The 6,812-nt window shown below is 54.3% G+C and overlaps 1 long non-coding RNA gene across 1 annotated transcript; it reads left to right on the top strand.

Annotated features, from left to right (window-relative positions):
• The first annotated feature begins 5,862 nt into the window (after nt 1-5,862).
• On the top strand, nt 5,863-6,573 carry LOC122215188. The gene is made up of 2 exons (XR_006200301.1): nt 5,863-6,060; nt 6,327-6,573. It is a non-coding gene; the product is annotated as an uncharacterized LOC122215188 (long non-coding RNA).
• The last annotated feature ends 239 nt before the right edge of the window (nt 6,574-6,812 follow it).

Genomic DNA, 6,812 nt, shown 5'->3' with positions numbered 1-6,812 from the left:
GGGGGGCTGTCCACTCCTCTCTTTTTCTTACGACAGATGCTATCTCCTTTCTTCTTTCTTCTTTTTTTAAGCAAGACACATCAGCAGGGACTGGTTTCATAGTGATTAGACAACACTCTCCTTGTAAAGTTATCAAACCTCCTTAAGAAGGAGGTGTGCTCTACTCTCAAGAATTTCTTATGAATTACGTTTATACTTTCACACATTTGCGAAGCGAATGGATGTTTGGGAAGGTAAGTGGCCCAGCGCCTCTTGCCAGGCCTGAGGCCCCAACACGTCACCTTACGAGAAACACACAATAAAGATGGAGGTTTGTGTATGCCTACTGTGGTTCAGGGAAAACAAACAACTTAGTGAATTTCAAGAAAAAGATTAGGCTAAATATGTGTGTTGTGCCTTCTAGCAAGGACAGGATGATGTATGAAGGTAACTAGGGGGTCTGCATTTCTTTTTTTTTTTTTAATGTTTATTTATTTCTGAGATAGAGACAGAGTGCGAGTGGAGGAGGGGCAGAGAGAGGGAGACACAGAATCCAAAGCAGGCTCCAGGCTCCGAGTTGTCAGCACAGAGCCTGATACGGGGCTTGAACTCCTAGACCGCGAGATCGTGACCTGAGCCGAAGCCGGACTCTCAACTGACTGAGCCCCCCCCAGGCACCCGGTGGGGGTCTGCATTTCTTAAAGCAATTCTTGGTTGACACTGAAGAGCCGGCCCCCCAATTTGCGCTGTGTTTGAGCAGAGACGCCCAGCCTCCTGTGCGGAGCTCCGCGGGGCTGGCTCAGCGCGAGGATGAGGCAGAGAGACCCTTCAGGTGCTCGAGTGAAGCCCTGGGCAAGAACAGCGTGTGGAAACCTTTCACGTTTTCCTTTTGCTTTTTTAATGAGGGGAAGGATATGCTAGAGAGAGTCAGATAAAAAATGTTTAATGTCATCGATTTTAAACTGGGCTGTGCGCTCACTATAGTTCCTATTAAGACCCCGATCAAAGCAAAACCCGTCACGTTGAGTGGGAGCTCTCATGTTGGTGCCTCCGTGACGGAACCAGACGTGCCCTCTCAGTTTCCTGAGACACAAAATAACTGCGGCACTTGGTGCCCCTGCCCCTGTATTCTGTTGTCCGACGACCCTTTGGCTGCCCGGAGGTCGGCTGTGGGCTGAGAGTGGCCGTGGGGCAGACGGTGCTGGTGGCACGGCTCCGCCTGGGTCGGCAGCGGTCTGTGCCGGGTTAGCTGGCTCGGCCGCGCCGGGGGGGCTCCTCTACAGACACGGAGCGTCCTGTGTCCCTCACACGGCTGTGGCGGGAGCCCCGTTGCGTGCAAGAGCGCTCATGAAGCACTAGCGTGGGACCTGCGTGTACTTCAGGCACAGTCGAGGTGGCGAAGGAGGGGACGCATTATAAACAAAACACGTGAATTCCAGGATGACAAGGCAGGCTTTGGGGCTCCCGTCACGCTAAGGCCCCGCCTCGGTGTCCAACACAATCTACCTTGCACACAGTCGTGCAGGCGGCTGCACGTGGTGGCCCTTGGGCCAAATCGGCCCACAGCCTGCTTTGTAAATAAAGTTTTATCGGCACTCACCGTGCCCTTCATCTCCATGTCGGTTGTGCTTGTTTTTGTGGCACAGCAGCTGCATCGGGGACCGTCCAGTGGGCAGAACTGAAGCCGTTTACCATCTGACCTGTGGTGGACAGGGTCTCCTGCCTCTGGTGAAGAGCTAAGCGTCCAAACACCCAAGATGGCTTCCTGGAGCCACCAGTCTGGACGGGCAGGAGCCAGGCCTAAGCACTAGACTTCAGCACTTTTTTTTTTTAATGTTTATTTTTGAGGAGAGAGAGAGAGAGCATGAGCAGGGGAGGGGCAGAGAGAGAGGCAGACACAGAATCTGAAACAGGCTCCAGGCTCCCAGCTGTCAGCACAGAGCCCGATGCAGGCCTCGAACCCATGAACCGTGAGATCACGACCTGAGTCGAAGTCGGACACTTAACTGACTGAGCCACCCAGCTGTCCCTCGAGCACTTTTAAAGAAACTTTGAATCTGTGGCATCTTCTTGTCAACATTTCCTCATTTTTTGCCCCCACTGTAACTGGCGGTAACTAAGGTAACACAATAATTTAAAACCGAACAGGATTACATGCTAGTTTTCAGAGAACAAAGGGCTGTATTTGATTTATTGCTAATTTGGAGGGAAAAGGGATTCTCAGGGTGGCTTCTAAACCGTGGCGGCCACTCTTGAAGTGTGCCGTGCTCCCAGCATGTGAGGGAACAGGCAAACACCGTGGACACCAGACCGGGGCTGACAGTGGCCCCGAGGCCAGGGCTCTGGGTTTGCCCAAAGGCGTCGGTCACTGACACCCAGCCGGGTCCCGCGATCTGGGACCCCGTTTGCAGAACCTGGGGTTGAGGTCCTTCTTGAAGAACGTCCAGCGAGTCTCCGAGTTGACTTGCGCCCGTGTCTACTGATGTGTCTGAATGCAACTACACTCACCAACAGACGAGATTTGGTCTTTCCAGCATGGGAGCTCGGGACGCGGGCTCTTACCCAAGAGCAGAGTTTTACCATATTGAGGAAGGAACACGGCAGAAGTGCAAGGCCGCCGCATTCAGAATGGCTTCGTGTTATGAACGCCTTGCCCCTCCCTGACCTTCCGAGAAGCCCGTCCTCCAGCCCAGATGCTGCCAACAGCGGAGGCACGTGGCGGAACCGAGGAGACGTGGCTGTACGGTCACAGCTTGTTCAGCGTGGCCAGATGTTAAATTGTTTTGTTTTATTTTATTTTATTTTTTATTTAAAAAAATTTCAAAGTTTATTTGTTTATTTTGGGAGAGAGAGAGAGCAGGGGAGGGGCAGAGAGAGAGGGGAGAGAGAATCCCAAGCAGGCTCTATGCGGTGAGCACAGAGCCCGATGTGGGGCTTGAACCCACGAACCACAAGATCATGACCTGAGCTGAAATCAAGAATCGCACACACAACCCACTGAGCTGCCCGGGTGCCCCGTAAATTATTATTATTTTTTTCACGAACAGACTCAGCAACCAGGCTCCCTCTTTGGCAAACGCCCCCATGTAGGGTCACATTTAAGAAAACACCGCTCTTTCTGTTCACAGTTTCCTCTGGCTTCCTCCTAAGCCCTTCTGCTGGCCTGTCCACCTGTGTCCTCTCTCAGTCCGCTGTCCTCCCCTCCTTGGATCACAGGCTTCCTGAGAGCTCTTTGGGACAGTACAGAGGTCCTTGGAGTCCCTGCTTTCTCCTACGACACTAACTTCTGTCAAACCAGTAGAAGTCATTCCTTGGCAAAGACACGAGAAAGCAGGTTTGCTTGAAAACTGGTTAATGTTGATGCTAGGGCATCTTATGATCTAAATTTCTGCCAAGATTGCTCTACCACATCAATGTATTTTTCTTGTGACTTCTAACTTGTTTATATTATCATTATTATTTTTATTTTGGCTTATCAAAAAATACATGCCATCTGATTTTGTATATTTAGATATATATTATGATTATACATATGTATATACATGTATATATATATTTTCATGGTTATTTATTTTTGAGAGAGAGAGATGGCATCAGTGGGGGAGGAGCAGAGAGAGGGGGACAGAGGATCCGAAGCAGGCTCTGTGCTGACAGCGGAGAGCCCGATGTGGGTCTCGAACTCACGAACCGTGAGATCATGAGCTGAGCCAGTCAGATGTTTAACTGACTGAGCCACCAGGCACCCCTACACCATCCGATTTTACATACAATCTTTGCATCAATTGCTTGTTTTTCTTTTTAGGTGTTGAATACCTATTTTGCGATTTTGATTTATGGAATGTATTGTGCATGACAATGACGATTTGGTATGTGACAAATTGCTATGGCTGAGTTTTGGTCAACAAAGGCACTCATTTTTCTAGGCTGTGGCTTGTTTTTCCACCTCTCGTCCTGCCAGCACTTTGATGGTCGCCTGTCTGTGCCTGGGAACGGCCACCACAAGGGCAGAGGGATACAGCTCCAATCGGTCAATTCTTAACTGCTGAGAGTCTGTGGACCCCATGCCACTGATGTCAGAACCGTCCCTGAGAGATAATTACAATAATCATGGACAGGGGTGGGAGGGCTGTGGTTGCAAAGTCCTAATTAGAAACACGGGCTCCTCACTCACTGTGAGTTCTCGTTAGGTGTGGCCCGGGAAGTGCCGACTTCGGGCGTCGCACACAGAAGACGTCCACGGAAGGGGTCATGGATGGTCAGCGTGCGGAGACCCGGCTGCGGAGGCCGTTCTGGCAGCCGGTGTGGCCTTGGCCAGTTCAGGCCTTGGGCTCCTCCCCAAAGAGGGCGCTTCCTGTGGCCACAGGCCAGTCCCCGAGGGGACACAGCTGTGAGCTGTGGGCAGCCCACACTCCTCGCGGCTGGGCCATGAGAGTGTCGACACTGAAGGGCCGTCCGTCCTCTCTCTGGGGGTCTCATTCAGGATCGTAGTTTTGAGAGCCACTGACTGGAGAGCGACTCCAACCTGTGTATCTCAGCCCTGCCGTCCTCACGGAGCTCCAGATGCCCGCGGACCGCTGCTTCCCTGGCATCTCCACGTGATACCGAGAGGCACCTCCAGCGGAGCAGCGGGCGACTGCTGTGCCCGCCAGCCCTCCTCTGGACGAGGCGAAGGGAGAAGGGGGCTGGATGGAGGAAGGGATTTCAGCAAAGCGGTCGAGAACACGGGTACACGGGCAGGGCCAGGGGGAGCATCACCAGGCACCTGAGGAACGGGAGCCACTTCCCCGTATTGGTTTCGAGAACGGGTGGAGTCACAGGGCAGACTTAGAGACGTGTCAGAGGACACGGGGAGCTGGCGTCTGTAGTGACTGTGTGCCGTGAGCCCTGGACGGACCCCCATCGATGCCCTGTCATAGAGGGACCCCCCAGCGCTGTCCTGCCACGGAGGGACCCCCGGTGATGCCCTGTCATAGAGGGATCCCCAGTAATGCCCTGCCACGGAGGGACCCCCAGTGATGCCCTGTCATAGAGGGACCCCCAGCGATGTCCTGCCATGGAGGGACCCCCAGCGATGCCCTGTCATAGAGGGACCTCCAGCGATGTCCTGCCACAGAGGGACCCCTGGTGATGCCCTGTCATAGAGGGATCCCCAGTAATGTCCTGCCATGGAGGGACCCCCAGTGATGCCCTGTCATAGAGGGACCCCCAGTGATGTCCTGCCACAGAGGGACCCCCAGTGATGTCCTGCCACGGAGGGACCCCAGCGATGCCCTGTCATAGAGGGACCCCCAGCGATGCCCTGTCATAGAGGGACCCCCAGCGATGCCCTGTCATAGAGGGACCCCCAGTGATGCCCTGTCATAGAGGGACCCCCAGTGATGTCCTGCCACGGAGGGACCCCAGCGATGCCCTGTCATAGAGGGACCCCCAGTGATGTCCTGCCACAGAGGGACCCCCAGCGATGCCCTGTCATAGAGGGACCCCCAGCGATGCCCTGTCATAGAGGGACATCCAGCAATGTCCTGCCACAGAGGGACCCCCAATGATGCCCTGTCATAGAGGGACCCCCAGCGATGCCCTGTCATAGAGGGACCCCCAGTGATGTCCTGCCACGGAGGGACCCCAGCGATGCCCTGTCATAGAGGGACCCCCAGTGATGTCCTGCCACAGAGGGACCCCAGCGATGCCCTGTCATAGAGGGACCCCCAGTGATGTCCTGCCACAGAGGGACCCCCAGCGATGCCCTGTCATAGAGGGACCCCCAGCGATGCCCTGTCATAGAGGGACATCCAGCAATGTCCTGCCACGGAGGGACCCCTGGTGATGCCCTGTCATAGAGGGACCCCCAGCGATGCCCTGTCATAAAGGGACCCCCAGTGATGTCCTGCCACGGAGGGACCCCAGCGATGCCCTGTCATAGAGGGACCCCCAGTGATGTCCTGCCACGGAGGGACCCCCAGCGATGCCCTGTCATCTCCAGAGCGAAGCCACCAGAAAGGAACGAGAGCTGTTATTGCAAAGTCCTAATTAGAAACACAGGTGGATCTTGGGTGAATATTTCCCGTAATTGTACACACAGGTGTAAGTATCTCAGAATGTTCCCGGAAGGGGGGGAAATCAGTGAATCAGCCCCAGCACTGAGAGCCCGGTGTGCACGCCCCCCGTCTGTGCATGCCCTCCGTCTGCCATCCTGCTGGATGTGCTCTCCTTGGGTCACGTATGATCCCCTGATTTTCTCCTCACTCATGTGGAACACCCCGGTAGAAACTATCCCCATATCCAAATAAAAGCCTGTTCTGGATTATTCTCTGCAGCATGTGGACTTGGGACCATTATTTCTTTTCCAGCTTCCTGAGAAGAGAGTGTCACCATCAGAGCGAATCTGACAAATAAGCCAGAGGGCTGGAGGAGGACAAGTCCGCAGAGGGATTCGGGCATTCTGGCTGGCGCGTGGCAAGCACTGACCTCGGCTCGCGGACTGAACAGACCTCTCCCGGCCTGTGTGGCATGGTCAGCAAGGCATCTCTGCTTTTGGGAGTGTCTTTCCCAAACCATTTATTGGAAGACAAACAGCAAATAAATGGTCACAGTTCCCACTGGGACCCTCTCTGCACAGGAATAAGGAATCCCAGGGGGATAGCTTCTGTTTGCTGCCCCCGGAGCGTACGCGCAAGTCAAGGAATTAAAAACCACACGTGGGCTTTGCCAGCCAGCACCTGCCTTCCCTACTCGTGTGTCCTCAGGCTCCCTAATGTCGTCAGCAAGGGGTGCCCTGCCCTCTCTCCCTGACACCAAAATTGTGCATACGTTGGTCAAAACAGGAGGCCTGTCTC

This window comes from Panthera leo, chromosome A3 (genome assembly GCF_018350215.1).
Source record: "Panthera leo isolate Ple1 chromosome A3, P.leo_Ple1_pat1.1, whole genome shotgun sequence".
Taxonomy (NCBI): Eukaryota; Metazoa; Chordata; class Mammalia; order Carnivora; family Felidae; genus Panthera; species Panthera leo.
The sequence above is the reverse complement of the archived record's forward strand: the minus strand, read 5'-3'. Positions and strand labels throughout refer to the sequence as shown.